The 21104-nt window shown below is 49.3% G+C and overlaps 1 protein-coding gene across 5 annotated transcripts in view; it reads left to right on the top strand.

The window, feature by feature from the left end:
• The window catches only part of PNISR (PNN interacting serine and arginine rich protein), an 873711-nt gene that overhangs the window by 585509 nt on the left and 267098 nt on the right, over positions 1-21104 (top strand). The gene's annotated exons all lie outside the window — the stretch shown is intronic.

Raw genomic sequence — 21104 nt, 5'->3', positions numbered from 1 at the left:
TCCCAATGGCGGAGTCAGTGTTGAGGGCCTTAGGCTCAATGGCTGCGAGCATAACGCTTCTCCCGTTTGCCTGGTTACACATGAGAATTCTACAGTAGACTCTAGCTGTACAATGATCCCTGTTGGAACTTCCGTTGGTGTATCGAATTAAACTCAGTCGAGTCTGTCGGTCGTCCCTCATATGGTGAATGTGTTCTCTGGGCATGTTGGACGGACGACTTTGTCCCAGCCCAAGCCACAGTGACCATGGACGCCTCCCATCTCGGGTGGGGGGGGGCATTGTTCAGGCAGGGCAGTCCAAGGTTTGTGGTCCCTTGTAGAGACCAGCTTGCTGTAAATGTTCTAGAGACGAGGGCGGTCCTTCTAGAGTTGCAGGCCCTTCATGCCCTTCTTCCTCTGGGAACGATTGCAGTTCAGTCAGACATGTCCGTGGTCTGGTATATCAACAAACAGGGAGGGTCAAGATCTTACCCTTTTGTCACGAGGCCATGAGTGTGTGGGAAAGGGCGATCTCCATTGGTCGCTTTCACATCGTAACCCACATTCTGGGATGGTCCATCATCCTAGCGGACAGGCTGAGTCTGACTATTCTGATGCCTTACGAGTGGTCTCTGAATTTTTCAGTAGCGGAACAGATCTTCCATGAGTGGGGTCAACCTTGCTGCGATCTCTTCGCATCTCTTTCCAACGCAAAGTGCAGCGAGTTTTTCACTCTGAACTCCCTACCGGGGGAATCCGCCAGAGATGCTCTTGTACATGATTGGCCTCCCGGTCTTCTGTATGCTTACCCTCCAAGTACCGCTTATTCCGAGGTTTCTATGGAAAGCTCGTCGACTGGAGAGCAAAGTGAATCCTCATTGCTTCGTTTTGGCCTAGTCAGGTATGGTTTCCCTTGCTTTGGTCTCCCCTTCTGGCTCCGCCTTGGATCCCATTCAGGATCTGATTTTACACCCTTTGGGGGTTCCTCATCCGAATCTGGACAGTTTGAAGCTCACAGCTTGGCTGCTCCAATTCCTGTGATTGCTAGGACTCCTGGATTTCCTCCTCAATTAGGTCTATTTTGGTGGCTGCTCATAAGTCCTCGACCAGGAAGGTTTATCTCAGCAAGTGGAAACGTTTTTTCCTTTTGGGACTCTCAAAGGAGTTTAGACCTCTTCACGGCTCCTATTTCCACCATTTTTCAACACTGAGCTAGTTGTTCCACAGTCAAGGTTCAGTTGGCTGCCATTTCTCATTTTCATGTGGGCGAGAATTCTGCGCCTCTAGCGTCCTCCAGACTGTGTAAAGCCTTTATTAAAGGCACCTTTTTGTTACGCCCCCAGGTCAAGGATCCTGTTCCCCCATTGGGACCTTACTAGGGTTCTTCAAGCTTTGGTTGCTCCGCCTTTCTAGCCTGCTAAAACAGCAGATCTGAAATATTTGTCATGGAAAACAGCTTTTCTGGTGGCTATTACCTCTGCCAAAAGGGTTTAAGAACTGCAGGCCTTGTCCATCAAAGTCCTTTATATGATTTTTCACAAAGATAGGGTTTACCTTTGTACCAATCCATCCTTTCTTCCTAAGGTGGCATCACCAGTCAATATCAACCAGACCATCAATTTGCCTGTGTTCTTTCCTAATTTTACTAACAAGATGGAATACAAACACCACCTGCTGGATGTTCATAGGCAGTTACGATTCTATTTACACAGGACAAAAATTTCCGTAAATCTGATCAGTTGTTTGTATCCTTCTATACACCCTTTTTGGGGAACCTATCTCTAAGGTCACTATTGCTAGATGGATTTCTTTGTGCATCCTTCAGGTCTATAAGGACAGAGGCATGTCTCCCTCCGGGTCAGGTGAGAGCTCATTCCATTTGATCAATGGCTATGTCTGCGACTTTTTGGTCTAGAGTTTCTTTGGATGATATTTTTTCTGCAGCTACTTGGTCCTCATCTCATACATTTATTTCTCATTACAAATTGGATTTGACTTCCAGAAGGAGAGCATTCTTTGGTTCCGCGGTGCTCCGGAATATCCTTCCATGAGAGCCTCCCAGGAGTTTAGTAGCTGGGGACTCTGTCCCATAGGTTGAAGACCAAATAAAGTAAACTACTTCAGTTAAAGAAGTTATGTACTCACCATAACGTTCCATCTGAGTAGTTTTACTTCATTTGTCTTCAACCATCCCTCCCTCCCTCCTTCCCCCGTACCTTGGCATATGAACAACCTATGGGCTGCAGTTATAGGTCACAAGCATTTTTTTCAGGTAGTGTTATCAGTATAAGATTCAGCAAACTCTATCTGGGGATTGGAAGGCAGTGGAGATGTATTATGGGTAAGGGGAGGAGCTTGGAACAAATGCTAGTAAAGTTGCCGGCTCGGATCCGATACGGATCCAGTATCCCCACAGGTTGAAGACAAATGAAGTAGAACTACTCAGATGGAACGTTATAGTGAGTAAATAACTTTTTTCCATTTGGTTGCTACAAGTAACCATTTCCTAAAGTTTTATGGTTTACTGATTGACCTCACAAATCTGCACTTTTACTGATGTATTTTGCTGTTTCACAGCTGCTTTGTGTGGTATTGTTTCACTTATTTCAGCCTATGATTTTTTTTTTTATTTGCTTTGGAAGCGCCATTAATCTTGGAGGCCTTATACCAGTTCAGCATAACATAGGCATTAGTATGAGACTCTGCACTATGAAAAAGTGAAAACTTGGGAATCTGAAGTTGTTAATCTTCTTCCTATTCATCACTGATGGGTTCAGTTCCGAGCACTCGGAACAGAGTCCGCCGTATACCAAGCTTGCGTACACCAAAAAACTCTTGAACTAAGCTGCTACCCACAATGCCCTTTGCTCAGTTACCCCATATCTCGTTTGCCATGCAGCCATATAGCAGTGTTTCACCGAGCTCTCCAGCCAAGTGATTTTTCTGATATATTTACAAGTTTTTGTAAAAGTTTTTTCCTCTTTATAATCTGTTCTTGATATCTATATTGTTTCAGCTCCACCCACAGGTACCTCTTTCTTACCATTGTTGGTTTTTTCTAACTTTCTACCCTTGATATCTTGTTACCATTGTTGGTATTTCCTCTTTCTTCATTTCCTCACTTTCCTCACTCTTTCCCTTTTGCGTGAGTGTGTGTTCTGGGATGTCTGAAAAGAAGGGAACTACAGGGTTTAAACACTGCTCTTCTTGCAGTGGTAAATTACTGAGTAGTGACCTCCATGAAGTGCATGTGTACTGTTTGGGGGTTCCGCATTTGTTGGCGAAACCCCTGTGTGATATTTGTGCTAGCATCAGTCAGTGGACGCTGAATGAACGTCGTAACAAACTGATTTTGAAGGGCCTACTTGCTTTGCCTTTTTCAGAGACTATTTCTGCGACGGAGGTCTCATCCCCTCCTTCTGTGGACAAGAAACGTTCTCGCTCGGACCCCTCTTCACCGGCCGGTGACAGGAAAAGCCACAAACACAAGGCCAATAATTCCTCATCAGAGCACTGTTCTGCCTCCTCGGTGCCGACTACTACATCTGCTCCGAGTTTGACTCCAGTGAAGCTTACTGAGGTCGCCTCGTCGGTGCCTACCCCAGCACCGACAACTATGGTGCCGTCTACTGCCTCGGTACCGACCATCTTATCGGTTTCTGACTCTGCAACGACATCGCCCATTTCTGCTCAGATATCTGTTTTGACAATTACCTCGGAACAGTCTGTCATCCACCCCTATTGCAACCTCGGCTCCGAGCCCATTCATGGCTCCAACCAAACCGTTGTTGCCAGTTTCGAAATTGGAATAGTCTGTGCCTTTCTGTGATGCACCACGGACCAGATACTCGTCTGTGGACCCATTTGCCAGACAAGCCTGCAGTCACTTTTTGGACCGTCCTGATTCCCTATCAGGGGCATCTGTGAGATCCACCAGGAGCCTTTCCGAATTGGATGTGGTGCACCTTTTTAACCAGCTGCTGACCGCCAGGGTTATTTCAAATCCGCCTAGACCCTATCCCACTCCAGGCTTTGTGTCTATTTCTCCAGCAACTCCTTCTTACTCTCCTCCCTTGGATCCCTCCATTCCATGGCTCATTTATCCAACTTTTACTAGAGGACTCCCTTCCTCGACGCCATCGGCAACACTGTTTTAGACCCCAAGACCCCGTTGGGTGTCGGTTCCGTCAGAACCCACCCTTCCTCAGTCTCATGCTTAAGAGGTGGAACCTCCTGTTCCGGTCTCTGTTCCGATGGTTTTGTCAGTCCCGACTTTGGATCCTAGGGTGACTACCGCTCAGAGTCTGCTTGAGGCTCTGTCTCTGGGGCGGACCATCTGGAGCGGGGTGCGACCCCGGTTCCAATTTTGTCGTCTTCGGTTCTGGGCTCCCACTCCTCTTCAGGCAGGCCTGCTTTCCGGGTGATGGAGAGGGTGCTTGCTGCTTGCAATCCTCCTCCATTGGTTATTCTCCCAGTTCCTTCTGAGCCGCAGCTGTCAAAGGCAACCCCCCAGGACTCCAAGAGCACAAGGCCCAGGAAACCCCTGTCCAGTGTATTTCCTTTTCTGAGTCTTCTTCGGATGCTCCCACCTAAGAATCCCCTCGGAAACGGGTGTGTAAGAGGAAACACATGGACTCCTCAGAGGAGTCCCTCATGGAGGATATGGACTATGATGATGGGGAAGGGTCCCCATGGTCACCCCCTGACTATGTCTCATTCGGAGACATAGTGGAAATCTTGAAACAGAGGGGTGACTGGAAGTCCTCCAACCCTTCCTCGGAGGAATCCGTATTCCTGCAGGCCTTTGGCTCCCAGCCCTTTACTTCTTGGGTGACCCCCCCCCCCCCCACCGATGAGTTTTTTAAACTCATCGTGCAGTGGGCATGGAAGAACCCTGACTCCGTTGAGGCCATCCTCAGGAGATCAGACAAGGTACTCGCCCCTCCAGAGGATCAACCCCATTGGTCTAGAGGTTTGCCAGTGGACGCTGTGGTGGTGACGGCAGCCACGAAAAAGGACCTTGCAGAAGAGAGTCCTGCTGTTCACCCGCCCAACGGTGCCGGGCAGTGGACAGGTTAGGTAAGCGAGTCTTTGCGTCAGCGACCTTTGCAGTTCGGTCTCTGAACTTTCTGGCACATTTTACGAGGCTCCAGAGAGGTCTTGTCTCCAAACTCTCCTGAACCCTCGCGGGCCAAGTATCTGAGCACGAGATAAAGTTGCCTCATAACTTGCCACCCTAGAATCATTATCTAATTCATCCATGAGGTTGCTGTCACATGCAACCGAAGGAGCAGCTAGAGCTTCGGGTGCAGGCGTAGTCATGAGACGCCACGCCAGGATGCGCATTTGCGACCTCACAGACTCTTTCAAGTCTTCCTTTCTAAATGCCCGTATCGAGCCATCTGCTCTGTTCGATGCTAAGGTCAAGGATACATTAGCCAGGTTCGAGCAAGACGGGAAGACATTGTCTGCCGTTGGCCTACTTTTTTCCAAACCTCAGCAGTCGTTCTCCAGGAATCAGAGGAGCGGAAAGATGTGGCACAAGAAGTCTCAAGGTCCTTTCCGAGACACACGTGGTGAGAACTCCTCCAGAGGCAGAAGGGGTTCCAATAATGACAGAAGGGGTCCCCGGAACCAGGGCTCCAGAGATTCCTTCTCTGGTAGACCGTATCAGCGCTCCTGATGCGCTGCCCGATTGCTTTCCTGTGGAAGCAGTCAGGGCGCGTTTTTCTCTGCACCAAGCTGCCTGGTTCTCAATTACGAACGATCAGTGGGTTGCAGAGAATCTTTACCAGAGGCTACCATATTCCCCTAATCACTTATCCAAGACCTCTGAAATCCCTTCCCGATGTTCCACCCAGTCAAAGGGAGGAGGCAGTTTCCGAAATACGAAAGCTATGTCAAAAGAGCCATCTAACAGGTCCTCCAGATCAGTGCGGATCAGGGTTCTACTCAAGATTCTTTGGTGCCAAAGAAAACAGGGGACTGGAGGTCCATTCTGGATCTCAGCCAACTAAACAAATCGGTAGTTCAGACCAAATTCCACATGGTCACTATTCAAACCATCCTTCCCTTTCTGCGGGAGGGTGTGTGGATGTGCTCATTAGATATCCGGGATGTATATTACCATATCAAGATGGACAAGCACTCCAGGAGCCTCCTTCGCTTCCGGTTGGGAGCCGATCACTACCAATTCAGAGCCCTGCCTTTTGGTCTCTCGACTGCCCCCAGAGTGTTCACGAAATGCCTTGCAATGGTAACAGCTCATCTGAGACTTCAGGGATTCCAGGTGTTTCCATACCTAGACGATTAGTTCCTCCCCCAAAGCATCTTCTGGTCTGCTACACACTGGCTCTAGCAGAGTCACTAGGCATCACCATACATTGGGAGAAATCAAACCTTCAACCATCACAACTGGAATTCATAGGGGCAATATTCAACACCTAGTCAAGCCTGATCTCACTTCCTCTCCACAGGCTTCAGAGATTAAGGGCACAAGTTCAAGTGATACTCTGTCGAAGAAAGGTGTCTGCAAGGGAAGTCCTCCAAGCCTTGGGATCTATGGCTGCAGCCATCCCCATAGTTCCCTTAGCCAGACTACAGATGAGATTACTACAGTGGCTCCTTCAGGCCCAGTGGATACCCAATATTCACTCCCTGAGGTCACAGATTCTCATCATCAACATTTGCAAACAAGATCTCCTCTGGTGGATGAGTACAGATGAAAATTTTTGGTGTCTCCTCTTCCAGGTTCCACAGCCCACTGTGACCACGGATGCTTCCCTGATGTGGTGGGGGGGCCACTTCCAGGGAAAGTTAGTCCACGGCACGTGGTCCGATGTAGAGGTCAATTTGCATATCAATGTCCTGAAGTTGAGCGGTGCTATTGGCGTTGCAAGCTTTTCATCCCCTCCTTCCGTCCAGAACAATTGCTCTCCAGTCGGACATGTCTGTGGTCTGGTACATAAACAAGGAGGGACCAAATCTTTACCCCCTATGTAGCGAAGCCATAAGAATCTGGCAGTGGGCAACAGCTTCCAACCACTTTCTGATCGCAACGCATATCCCAGGGATCACCAACGTGATTGCGGACAGGCTGAACAGATGCATTCTTCATTCTCACGAATGGTCTCTCAACCCGAGTGTGGCGGTGGAAATTTTCAGCTGTTGGGGCCAGCCATGTTGCGACCTTTTCGCCTCCCCTTCAAACACAAAATGCAGCAACTACTTTGCCCTCTTTCCCCCTCTCAGGGAGTCACCGAGAGACACTTTAATCCACGATTGGCCCACGGGTCTCCTTTATGCTTATCCTCCAATTCCTCTGATTCCCCTTGTTCTAAGGAAAGTTATTCGGTTGAGAAGCAAAGTGATCCTCATTGCCCCATTCTGGCCTTGTCAAATGTGGTTTCCCTTCCTTTGACCTCATATGTTACAACCTCCTTGGATCCTGGACACTCGTCAGGACCTCCTGTCTCACTCTCAAGGGCTGACTCCCCCCTCCCGAATCTGTCCACTCTCAAGCGGACAGCTTGGTTTCTCCACTTCCGTTAGTTGCCAGGCAGGAAACCCTCTCCTCACCCGTCCGTAATATTATCTTGGCCTCTCATAAACCATCCACCAGGAAACTTTACAGGTACAAATGGAAAAGATTCACCATTTGGTCACGTAATCAGAAGCTAGACCTGTTCTCAGCCCCCGTAGCCACTATTCGTTATCTGGCTGAACTGTTCGATAAGGGGACCTCAGCTTCCACCATTAGAGTCCATCTAGCAGCTGTTTCCAACTTCCATAACGGGTCTGATGGAGTGCCACTTATTTCCTCTCGCCCTTGCAAGACCTTCCTCAAGGGTATTTTCCACAGCAGGCCTCCCATCAGACAGCCGGTGGAGGCATGGAATCTGTCTTTGGTTCTGCAGTCTCTCTCTCTGCCCCCTTTTGAGCTGGCTACGGCATGTGATCTAAAATTTCTGTCATGGACATCCTTATTTCTGGTGGTTATAACTTCAGCCAGAAGAATTTCTGAATTACAAGCATTATGTATCAAGAGCCCTTGTCTGATCTTTCATAAGGGCAGAGTATCACTTCGTAGTAGCCCATCCTTTCTCCCCAAAGTGGTTTCTGATTTTTCGATTAACCAGTCCATTGAGCTCCCTGTGTTCTTCCCAAATTACTCTAATATGGGAGAATACTGCCTACATTCCTTGGATTTTCAAACGTAATTACGTTTTGATCTGGACGGAACTAAATCCTTTCGCATGTCAGACAAGCTTTTCATTTCCTTTGCGGATCCTAGAATGGGAGGCGCAGCATCGAAAGTTACTTTGTCTAAATGGCTCCGGGATTGCATTTCCTTCACATATTCACTTACGGAGGGATTGAAGCCTGGCTAAATGAACGGTCTCTCAACTAGGGCTATTGCAGCATCTGTTGCCTTCCACTCTAGGGCCTCCATGGATGATATTTGTGCAGCTGTCGTTTGGGCTAAGCCCCACACTTTTATCAAGCATTACAAATTGGATCTGATCTCCATGGGAAGAGCGGCCTTTGGTTCTGTGGTTCTCAGGAATGTTCTTCCATAAGGACCACCCAGGTTCTTAAAGAAGCTGAATCTGAACAACTTCAGATAAAGAAGGTATCTTACCATAACGTTCCATCTGAGTTGTTGATTTTCTTCCAGTCATCACACCCTCTCACTGACCCCTCCTAAGTTTCCTGGCAGATCTTCTGGGTCTTGGTGGTGTATTAGAGTTTCTGTGCAGAGATGGCCTCTGACTTCTATATGTTGCATACAAACTAGATCTGAGGTAACTGAGCAAAGGGCATTGTGGGTAGCAGCTTAGCTCGAGAGTTTTTTGGTGCACGCAAGCTTGGTATAAGGCTGATTCTGTTCTGAGGGCTCAGAACTGAACCCATCATTGATGACTGGAAGATCAACAACTCAGATGAAACATTATGGTAAGACATAACTTTTTTTTCTATATTGACGTGTGTAGGAAGCTCATACTCAATAATTAGTGTTGGACTGATTTTTCACACACACACAGCTTTCTTACAGGGTCATCATCAGATCTGCTTTATAAAGACCTCCATGGTTCTTATAATCCGGTCTATTTTATAACACCTTCATCCTTGATTTGTTTTTCTAATTAGCTTGTAAACTTATTTTTCTAGTTTAGCTTCTAATCCTTTAGATGTTATGTAGTCCAGTCTCGCCTACATTCTTACCCGTGTGTTCAGAGCCAAATATCTGCTCCGACTCGGCCAAAATTTTTTAGCTCGAAGTCTTTCTATTGGCTGGGCTAAGATGGTATCCCATGCTCTATATCCCCAGATCTCGTTTGCCGCTCGTGTAGCTCTGACATGGTTTCGCTCTTGGCTGTGGCTAAGTACCCAGTTTCTTCTTCTTGAGAGAATTTATTACAAACAAAAGCTATTTTAATAGCTATTTCTTACTTAGTTTGGTGTTCTTCTGAAAGTTTGTTCGGTGCGTGTGTGAGTTTTTGTGGTATCCGACTAGCTGCTCCAACGGGCTAGGCCCATTTCAGTTAGAGGACCTAGTCTGTTCCCTGGCTTCCCTATTTTCTATCATTTGGTTAAAACAGTTTAAATTAGAGGTTTCAGTCTTGGTCCCCTTCGTGTGTGTACTAACTGCTGGTCTAAAACCGTTTAAATTGGAGGTTTAGTCTTAGTTCCCCTTTGTGTGTGTGCATCAGAGGATTGTGTTAAAGTTGGTTAGTGGTAATTCTTTTTCCCGCGCTCAGCGTGGTGTAGTTGGTGACTGTTTTTTCTCCAGTCGGTTCATACCTGTGATCCTTTGTTTTGGTGATTGTTGAAAATGTTTAAGATGTCTAAAAATTTGAAGGAGCACAAGCCCTCGGGCTTTAAGAAATGCTCAAAATGTGGCTATAAAATGTCCATTACCGATGTGCAGCTTCTGAGTTAATTCTGAAGGGACTTTTGAAAACCCTCGTTCGAAGAGGGTCTGGAATCTGCTTCCAGCTTAAAACCTAGATCCACTAAATCCAAAAAGAGATCTCCAGCTCCTTCAGTCTTGGAGCCACCGGAGAAAGTAATTAAATTAGCTTCGACATCCTCGGCTCCACTGTCCTCGGGGCCGCAGGAAGTGTCGGTGATGATGGAACCAGCTTCGGCTCCTATTATATTGGAACTTCTTCGGAGCCGATCCCCTAGTATTAGGCAAGTATCACCTGAGAGGAGATCTCGATCTCCCTCCCTGTCCTCCAAATCCTCCAGGACACTATCTGATGTGGATGTCGATAGGGTGGTGCAGAGACTCCTTCAATCACTGGTTTTGGCTAAATTGTTCTTGGCTCCATCCCAGTTGGCTCCGGAGCCCATCCTGCAACCTACTTCGATTCTTCCTCCTCCGAGCGCATCTCAGCCTTCGGAGCCGGAGTGTTCGGCTCTGTGTGATTGTTTCCAGGTCTGTTCCGATGGCCCCTCCTGTCTTATCGGTGCGGACGTCAGCTCCGACCCCGTCTGCGCCGTCCATGGGATTCAGGACTCCGGATTCTTCAGTTGGACCCGAGGGAGAGGCCTCAGGATGTCTTTCAGTTCCTAGTCTTCCCCCTCGGTGCTTCGGCTCGGGGAACCCCGACTCCTGTCGTGGCCTCGGAGGCTGGTCGTTCTTCGGATTCGGGGGGGGGGGCAGCCTTTGAGGCCATACGGAGTGCGCTGGCCAGATCGTCAGTGACATCATGCGGATCGGTCATTCTGTCCCCTACCACTCCGGTGCGGGTCTCTGATCACCACCTATCTTTAGACAGCGGAGCCCCAAGGCCTCAGGGTACCCCCACGAGTGGTCCCCAAGTTTCTGAGGGCCCCTCAGAGTGTTTGCCTGAGGAACCCCCTGGAAAGAAGACGTGCAAGAGGAAGCACATAGACTCCCAGGATGAGTCTCTCCCCTCAGATACTGACCTCGAGGAATCGGAGGGGTCTCCCAAGTCATCCTCTGAGGATGTTTCTTTCTCTGACATCCTGGAGATATTGAAACAAAGAGGTGACTGTCCGTCCAAAACCCCATCCGAGGAGGAGTCTGTTTTCCTGAAGGCCTTCGGTGCTCAGCCCTCCGCCTCCTGGATGTCCCCACCCTTCAACGAGCTCCTGGATTTGATTTGTCGGAGGGTGTGGGAGAACCCTGATTCTGTGGAACCTGTCCACAGGAGACCCAATAAATTTCTGTCTGCTCCCCCGGGTAAGGAATTTTTGTCCAAGGGAGTCCCTGTGGATGCCATGGTGGTGGCAGCGGCCACCCAGAAGGAATTAGCAGAGACTCCTTCCTCCATCCATCCTCCTAACAAGGCGTCTAGGACCATGGACCGGTACAGGAAGCATACACTCACTTCAGCAACTTTTACCTTATGGTTGCTGAACTACTTATCTCACTTTACACGGCTCCAGGGAGATCTCCTCAAGGAGCTTGGAGACACTCTTACGGGTAACGTTTCTGAGGCGATGGCCCAGACGGTTAACGCCCAGATGTCTACCCTCAATTCCATCGTTAACTCCTCCATGAGGCTGATTTCATACGCAGCCAAGGGAGCAAGTAGGGCAGCAAGCTCAGGAGTCACCCTTGGGAGGCACGCCTGGATGTGCCTTTGTCATTTCGCGGAGGCCTTCAAGTCTTCATTCACCGACGCCCCCTTTGATGGTTCCTCTTTGTTCGGAACCAAGGTAAAAGACACCCTCACCAGGTGCGCGCAGGAGGTAAAAACTCTGTCTGCTGTAGGGGTCCATTTTTCCCTTCCCTCTAGGCCTTATCCCAAGGCCCAGAGGAGTGGAAAGATGTGGTTCAAAAAATCAGAGGTTTTTTCCCGGTGCACAAGGTGAGCCTCCCTCCAGAGGCAGAGGAGCGGGAGGTTATTCAGGAAGACACCGCCCTAGAAGCAGAGGAGGTCCCCGCAACTCGGGAAACCGCGATTCCTTTCGCGGTTCTCCCTACCGTTGCTCCTGATGGGAGGCCCGACTGCATGTTTCCGGAGCCAGTCGGGGGTCAAATATCATTATACCCGGAGGCCTGGCAAAACGTCACCCAGGACCAATGGGTTTTACGAATAATTTCTGGAGGTTATGTCATCCCCTTTTCGTCAGATCCCCCTCCAGTCAGAAAAATCCCGGACGTTCCACCCATGCAAAGGGATTCCACGGCTTCAGAGGTTTCAAAGCTGCTAGAAAAAGGAGCCAACCAGCATGTCCACTCAGACCAGATCGGATTAGGGACTTACTCAAGATTCTTTTTGGTGCCGAAAAGAACAGGGGACCTGAGACCCATATTGGATCTCAGCCGATTGAACAACCATGTACAAAAGTCCAAGTTCCGTATGGTCACATTGCAGTCAATTCTCCCATTGTTGGGAAAAGAAGTATGGATGTGCTCCATCGACCTCAGGGATGCTTACTACCATATCAAATTGGACAGGGCATCCAGGAGTCACCTGCGCTTCCGGCTGGGAGCCAGTCATTTTCAGTTTCGAGCCCTGCCCTTTGGTCTCACCACAGCCCCCAGGGTGTTCACGAAATGTATGGCGGTGGTGACAGCTCACCAGAGATGTCAAGGATTCCAAGTGTTTCCTTATCTGGACGACTGGCTCCTCACTGCCACCACCAGGCATCTACTAATTCAGACCAGGGACGCCACCATCACTCTGTCAACAGTTGGGCATAACCTTGAACTGGGAAAAATCTGCCTTGTTGCCCTCACAGCGTGTCAGTTTTATAGGCGCAGAACTAGACACCGTTCAAATGCGGGCGTTTCTACCACATGAAATAATTAAGAGTCTTACAGCAACAAGTTCACGCCCTGCTCCCTCTGAGAAGAGCGAAGGCAAGACTGGTTCTCCAACTCCTGGGGACTATGGCTGCGAAAATTTTGTTAGTCCCTCTAGCAAGATTATATATGAGGGTCCTTCAATGGCTCCTCATTGCCCAGCGGTCTCTTCAAAGGCTTCCACTTTCTCATCCTATTTTACTCACTGACAGGTGCAAACAGGACCTCGGTTGGTGGCTTTGCACCAACAACCTGGACTCTGGGAAACCCTTCACTCCGCCGCCCCTGATTGCCACGGTGACCACGGACGCCTCCCAGATGGGGTGGGGGGGGGTCATTATCTAGGCAGGACAGTCCAAGGCACGTGGCAGGAGCACGAGATGCATTTGCATATCAACGTCCTGGAGATGAGAGCTGTGCTACTTACGTTGCAGGCACTTCAGAGTTTTCTCCCTCTCGGGACTATTGCATATGTCAGTGGTGTGGTATCTGAACAAGCAGGGAGGAACCAGGTCATATCCCCTGTGCAGAGAGGCCATGCAAATGTGGCAGTGGGCAGTGTCTTCCCAACATTTTCTGGTGGCAACGCACATTCCGGGGAAGTCCAACGTGATCGCAGACAGGCTATGCAGAGCTATTCTGATGCCTTACGAGTGGTCCCTGAACCGTCTAGTTGCGGAACTGATCTTCCACAGATGGGGTCAGCCCTGCTGCAACCTTTTTGCCAGCCCTCTCAATGCCAAATGCAGCAGCTACTTCACGTTGATCCCCCCTCAGGGGGAGTCACCCAGGGATTCTCTAGTCCACGATTGGCCCTCCGGTCTGCTATATGCTTTTCCTCCGGTTCCCTTGCTGTCAAAAGTGATTCAGAAAGCGCAATCCTTGGGAAGCAGAATGATTCTGATTGCCCCACACTGGCCTCGTCAGGTTTGGTTCCCCTTTCTCCATCCCTACATCGTGGACGCATCTTGGATTCTGGACCCACAACCAGATTTACTGACGCACATGTCAGGGCAGTTCCATCCCTCTCTGCAGTCCCTCCGGTTGACAGCCTGGATACATCATTAGTTAGGCTTCATCATTTTTTACTGGAGGTAGTTCATATTTTATCTTCCTCTCATAAGCCCTCTACTAGGAAGATTTATTCCAGCAAATGGAAGAGGTTTTCAATCTGGACTCATACCCAAGGGATTGGCCCTTGCACAGCTCCAATTTCTTCTGTTTTGAAGTTCTTGTCTATGCTTTTTCGTCAGGGCTCAGCATCTGCCACCATAAAAGTCCAATTGGCGGCGATTTCTAACTTTCATGTTGCTAATGAGCCTAGTCTGATGGCTCACCGACTCTGTAAGGCTTTCCTGAAGGGCACTCTGTTACTCCGTCCTCCTGTTTCGGAACCTATCATGCTTGGGATTTAAACCTTGTTCTACAGGCTCTTACTTCACCACCCTTTGAACCTGCAGCTACTTGTGATTTAAAATTCTTGACCTGGAAGACCGTCTTTTTAGTAGCTATCACATCAGCCAGATGCGTTTCAGAGATTCAAGCTCTTTCTATAAAACCCCCATACTTGATTTTTCATAAGGACAGGGTTTCTCTCAGACCGAACCCTTCCTTTCTTCCCAAAGTGGCGTCTATCACTAATCTTAATCAATCTATTGAGTTGCCAGTGTTCTTTCCCCAGTTCTTAAGAATTTAAATTTCATCAATTGGATGTACACAGACAATTGTGCTTTTATCTGCACAGAACCAAAGATCTCAGAAAATCTGATCAATTGTTTGTTTCCTTTTCGGAAAACAGACTTGGGTCTCCTGTCTCCAAAATCACTCTGTCCAGGTGGATATCCACTTGCATCTCTTTCATTTATTCTTCAGGAGGTAAATATCTACCGTTCCCCATCAAGGCTCACTCTTCTCGGTCTGTATCTACATCTAGAGCCTATCAGTCCAGATTGTCTATGAATGATATTTGTGCTTCAGCTACTTGGGCATCTCCTCACACCTTTGTTGCTCATTACAACTTGGACGTGGTATCTATGGGCAGGTCTTCCTTTGGTTCCACGTGCTCAGGAGTATTTTCCACTGAACCTCCCAGGATTTAGGTGCTGAGGACGCTGCCCCACGGATAAGAATGTAGGCGAGATTGGACTACATAACATCAAAAAGTTATGTACTCACCATAACGTTCGATGTATGTAGTCCATCTCGCCTCACATTCTTACTTACCCCCCTGTCTTCCCCCTTCCTGGAGGATCTGGAGGATAACTTTTTTACAGAGCTCCCTTAACTCCTGGGTTATTCTTTCTTCCTTGGGTGTTGCTATGCATGGGATGTGAATGTTGGTGTTCGCAGCAGACTAGATCTGGGGATATAGAGCAATGCGGCATGGGATACCGTCTTAGCCCAGCCAATAGAAAGACTTCGAGCTAGAAAAGTTTGGCCGAGTCGGAGCCGATATTCGGCTCCGAACCCACGGGTAAGAATGTAAGGCGAGATGGACTACATACATCGAACGTTATGGTGAGTACATAACTTCTTGATGTAATGTGATCCTATCTCGCCTACATTCTCTACAGATGGGTTGATCGGCTCCGACTCAGCCGCTATACAATAGAACGCAGTCTCTTATTGGCTGAGTTACCTCATATCCCAGGATGCACCACTACCACTTCCCTAGATCTCGTTTGCCGCTTTTCAGCATAGACATGGTCTCGGACTTGGCTGAGCTAAGTATCTTTAGTCAGAAATGTTTCTGTCTGAATTTTGGTCAAAACTTACCCAAAAGCTGTTTTAACAGCTATTGTTGTTGTGTGATTGGTTTTGATATTTTTCTTGTGGTAAATTGTGTTTTTTTTGTGGTGGTTAACGGTCCCGTTTAAGTTAGAGGGGCCTAGCCCTACCCTAGGCGTTTAAGTTAGAGTCTAGGTTGTCTGTACTAACTTTGTTTTTGGTAGTCGGTGTTTATTGTTTATATAACCATGTCTAAAGAGCATAGACCATCAGGTTTTAAAAAGTGTGTTAAATGTAATTATAAAATGTCTATAACAGATGACCATTCCTTGTGTGTCTATTGTTTGGGCCCGAAGCATCTTCAGGAGTCCTGTAGCGTTTGCCACGCTTTTTCCTCTCGCGTCCTCCAAGAGAGGAAAAATAAGTTGATCTTAAAAGGGCTTATTACCCCTTCCTTTGAGGAAGCCCTATCTTCTTCTTCTTCACCTTCGAGGAAGAAAAAGCCTTCGGCTCCGACCAGCCCGTCGGATCCGGCAGCAAAAAAGTCTCAGCAGGCTTCTCCGTCGGCTCCACGGACTTCGGAGCCGAGGGCGGAACGGTCTGCCTCGATGTCTCCAGCCTCGACTCCTCTGGTTTCGGAGTCGAGAGCTTGGGCGTCGAGAGGCGTGTCACCTTCATCGGCTCCACTGCCTTCGGAACCGATGGGGGTTGCCCGCTCAGACTCTTCCCCTTCGGTGCTGAAGTCCACATCGGCTCCGAGGGAAATTGCAGTTGTAGTGGAGTCTCCCTCGGCGCCGATACTTCTAGAACCATTACGGAGCCGGTCCCCCAGTCTTTCGGAGCCGGCGGAGAAGTCGACTCGGACCCGGTCGGTCTCTTCTCGGTCATCGAGGATGTCCGATTCGGACTTAGGGTGCTTCAAAGGCTTTTTCAGTCTCCAGTCTTCGCAAAGTTGATCTCGGCTCCAGCTCAGTTGGCTCTGGAGCCGATCTCCCATCCTGCTACATAGATTCCTCCTCCAACAGCTTCGGCGCCGTTGGAGTCAGTGTTGGTGGAACCGGTGGAGGTTATCGGGTCGGTTCCGACTCTAACTCCAACCCCGTCCCTCGGGTCGGGGTTCGGTACGCGAACCTCCTCTGTCGGCCCCGGGGGGATGCTTTGGGCCCGATCCTTTCAGTTCCGAGCCTCCCTCTCGGTGCGTCGGCTGCAGGGGTTCTGACTGCCGTTGTGGTCTCGGGGGTTGAACCATCCCAGGACTCTGGGGGTCCAGCCTTCGATGCCATGAGGAGTGCCTTGGCCAAATCCTCTGTGGCCACTTCGACCATTTCACCACCACCTTCCCTGGGCATGGAGACTGGCGCCTTTGCAATCCCCCTGTCTCACGACAGCGGAGCCCCTGGGCCTGAGGTTACCCCCATTGGGGGTTCCCTTCTTCCTGGAGGTCCCTCCGACACTCTTTCGGAGGAACCTCCCAGGAAGAAACAGTGTAAGAGGAAACACGTAGACTCCCCTGATGAGTCTCTCACCTCGGATACCGACCTCAATGATGCGGAGGGGTCCCCAAAGTCGTCCTCGGAAGATGTCTCCTTTGCGGACATCTTGGAGATACTCAAGCAACGAGGCGACTGGCAGTCCAAACCCCCTTCTGCTGAGGAGTCGGTTTTCCTCAAGGCCTTCGGGGCTCAGCCCTCCGCCTCCTGGGTGTCTCCGCCCTTCGATGAGCTTCTGGATTTGATCTCTCGAAGGGCGTGGGAACACCCGGATTCTGTTGAACCGGTGCCAGCTCGCCCCAATAAGTTCCTCTCTGCTCCCCTGGATAAGGACTTTCTATCGAAGGGCGTGGCTGTAGATGCTATGGTGGTGGCATCTGCCACCCAACAAGATGTGGCAGAGGCTTCGACGTCCGTCCATCCTCCTAATAAAGAGTCTAGGAGCATGGATTGGTACGGCAAGCGTACCCTTTCTTCAGCGGCCTTTACATTAAAGTCTCTGAATTACCTGACACATTTCACCAGACTACAGAGGGATCTGATCAAGGAGTTTTCGGATACCCTCTCTGGTAACTTACCTGAGCAGTTGACCCAGACGGTTAACTCCCAGTTGGCTACCCTGTCTTCATTATCTAACTCGTCCATGAGGCTCATTTCTTATGCGGCCGAAGGAGCGAGTAGAGCGGCTGGAACAGGTGTTGCTCTACGGAGACAAGCCTGGCTATGCCTGTGTCACTTTGCAGAGGCCATTAAGTCTTCCTTTACCGACGCCCCCTTTGATGGGTCCTCACTGTTTGGACCCAAGGTAAAGGACACATTGACTCGCTGCGAACAGGAGGGTAAGACTTTAACTGCCGTAGGAGCCCGGTTTTCCACTCCCTTCAGACCTTATCCCAAGGCTCGAAGAGGAGGGAAAATGTGGTTCCGTAAGTCTCAAAAGCCTTACTCGTCGCAGCAGAGCGATTCCCCTTCTAGAGGCAGAGGAGGGGGAAATTTTTCAGGGAGACGCCATCCCAGAGGCGGCGGAGGCCCCCGCAACACTGGAGACCGCGAGTCCTTCCGTGGCTCCTCCTCCTTCCAGCATCCCTGAAGGAGTACCCGACTGTGCAGCTCCGGAGCCAGTCGGGGGTCGCTTTTCGAGACACCTAAAGGCCTGGGAAAATATTACTCAGGACCAGTGGGTGCTTCAGTCATCGCCGGAGGTTACACCATTCCCTTTGCTCAACCCCCTCCACCAGTCCAAAGAATCCCGGACCCGCCACCCAGTCAACTGGATCATGCAGCCAACGAAATATCAAAGCTGCTTCAAAAAGGGGTCATCCAACCTGTCCCCGCAGACCAGGCCGGATCAGGGACTTGCTCAAGATTCTTTTTGGTGCCAAAAAAGACCGGGGACTTGAGACCCATTTTGGATCTCAGCAAACTAAACCGATTTGTGAAAAAGTCCAAATTCCGGATGGTCACTTTGCAATCCATTCTCCCGCTTTTGGAGAAAGGTGTTTGGATGTGCTCCATAGATCTCAAAGACGCCTACTATCACATTCTGATAGATCAGGCTTCGAGGAGACACTTACGCTTCAGCCTAGGAGACGGTCATTTCCAGTTCCGAGCACTGCCCTTTGGTCTCACCACAGCCCCCAGGGTGTTCACCAAATGTTTGGCGGTGGTGACTGCTCACCTGAGAAGTCTAGGATTCCAGTTGTTTCCATACCTAGACGACTGGCTCCTAACTGCCACCTCCAGGCATCTACTCTTGGAAAACCTAGCAGCCACTATCACACTAGGCAACTCCTTAGGAATCACCTTCAATTGGTCAAAATCTGTATTGCTGCCATCTCAGCGTATTCTGTTTATTGGTGCAGAAATAGACTCAAGGCAGATGCGAGTCTATCTCCCTGCAGAAAGGATAGCGACGCTCCAGCTTCAGGTTCAGGCTCTGCTCCTCAAACGTCGTGCTCCAGCAAGAATGGTCCTACAGCTGTTGGGCTCCATGGCAGCCACCATTCTTCTGGTCCCCTTGGCAAGGTTGCACATGAGGATACTCCAGTGGCTCCTATCAGTCCAGTGGTCTTATCAAGACCTTCCCCTCAGTCACCATATACTGATCGCAGACACGTGCAAACAGGATCTTCGTTGGTGGCTTCTCTCCTCCAACCTGAATCTAGGGCGACCCTTCGTTCCCCCACTCCCCTCTGCCACGTTGACTACGGACGCCTCCCAGACAGGGTGGGGGGGACATTATCTGGACAGGTCGGTCCAAGGCACGTGGCACTCCGACGAGAGTCTTCTCCATATCAATATCCTGGAGATGAGGGCGGTGCTTTTAGCGTTGCAAGCACTGCATGATCACCTCCCCCAGGGTACGATTGCCATTCAGTCCGACAACATGTCGGTAGTCTGGTACTTAAACAAGCAAGGAGGGACCAGGTCCTACCCCCTTTGCAGAGAAGCCATGAAAGTATGGGATTGGGCGATTGCTACCAAGCGTTTCCTAGTGGCAACGCACATTCTGGGGAAATCCAACGTGATAGCCGACAGACTGAGCAGAACTATTCTCTCCCCTCACGAGTGGTCCTTGAACAACAGAGTGGTAGCGCAGATTTTCACGAGATGGGGAGTTCCTTGTTGCAATCTCTTCGCAAGTCCCCTCAACGCGAAATGCCAGCACTTCTTCACTCTCACCCCAGTTCCGGGGGAGATCCCCAAGGACGCTCTAGTCCACGTTTGGCCCTCCGGTCTGCTATATGCCTTTCCACTGGTTCCCCTTCTCCCCAAGGTGATTCAGAAGGCGATTCGCTTGGGAAGCAAAATGATATTAATCGCCCCATACTGGCCTCGACAAGTCTGGTTCCCCTTTCTTCACAAATATGCATGGGAGGGTCCTTGGTTCCTGGACCAAGTTCCGGACCTTTTGACGCATTAGTCAGGACAGCTCCATCAGTCCCTCCATTCAATGAAGTTGGCAGCCTGGCTACTCCTCTTCCAACCATAGTTAGGAGCCATTCTTTCGCCCCTGAAGTCATGCACATCTTGTCTTCGGCCCACAAGACTTCTATGAAAAAGATATATAGCAATGAATGGAAGAGGTTTGCTATTTGGGCCCAACTCCGAGGATTAGACCCGATGACAGCCTCGGTATCAGAAGTACTGAAGTTTTTAGCTTCCCTATTCAACCAAGGTTGCTCAGTGTCTACCATCAAAGTACAATTGGCGGCTATTTCCAATTTTCATGAGAGTGTGGAACCTCCTTTAATGAGCAACAAGTTGTGCAAAGCCTTTATTAAAGGAGCTTGGCTTCTACGACCCCCGATATCTTAACCTGCACCTCCGTGGGACCTTAACGTGGTATTAGGTGCATTAACCTCATCCCCCTTTGAGCCGGCAGCAACCTGTGATCTAAAATTCCTTTCTTGGAAGACTGCCCTTCTAGTTGCTATTACTTCAGCCAGACGAGTTTCAGAACTTCAAGCCCTATGTGTTAAACCACCATACTTGGTATTTCACAAGGATAGAGTATCTCTTAGACCAAACCCATCTTTTATACCAAAGGTTTGTTCTAACTTTTGTTTACAACAATCACTAGAGCTACCGGTCTTCTTCCCCAAGTATTCGAATAGAGCAGAATATACTTTTCACAGCTTGGATGTGCACAGACAATTACGTTTCTATTTGGATAGGACACACAAAGCACGAAAATCAGATCAACTGTTTGTGTCCTTTTCGGATAATAGATTAGGCAAAGCCGTCACAAAGGTCACTATTGCCAAGTGGATCAGGGACTGTATCAATCATATTTATCTCATCTCAAATAAGGAACTTATAGTTCCAGTGAAAGCTCATTCTACTAGGGCTATGGCCACTTGCAGCTTTTCATTCCAAGCTCTCTATTGGTGACATTTGTGCGGCTGCCACGTGGTCATCTTCACACACCTTTATTTCTCACTACAAATTAGATGTGGCATCTAGGGGTCGAGCTTCCTTCGGTTCCACAGTTCTCAGGAGTGTTTTCCAGTGAGCCACCCAGGAATTAGGTGCTAGGGACGCTGTCCCATCTGTAGAGAATGTAGGCGAGATAGGATCACATTACATCTTTTAGTTATGTACTTACCATAACTTTAGAT

The sequence above is a fragment of the Protopterus annectens genome, chromosome 1.part0, assembly GCF_019279795.1.
Source record: "Protopterus annectens isolate FY-2018-M chromosome 1.part0, PAN1.0, whole genome shotgun sequence".
In the NCBI taxonomy this organism is placed as follows: Eukaryota; Metazoa; Chordata; order Ceratodontiformes; family Protopteridae; genus Protopterus; species Protopterus annectens.
The sequence above is the reverse complement of the archived record's forward strand: the minus strand, read 5'-3'. Positions and strand labels throughout refer to the sequence as shown.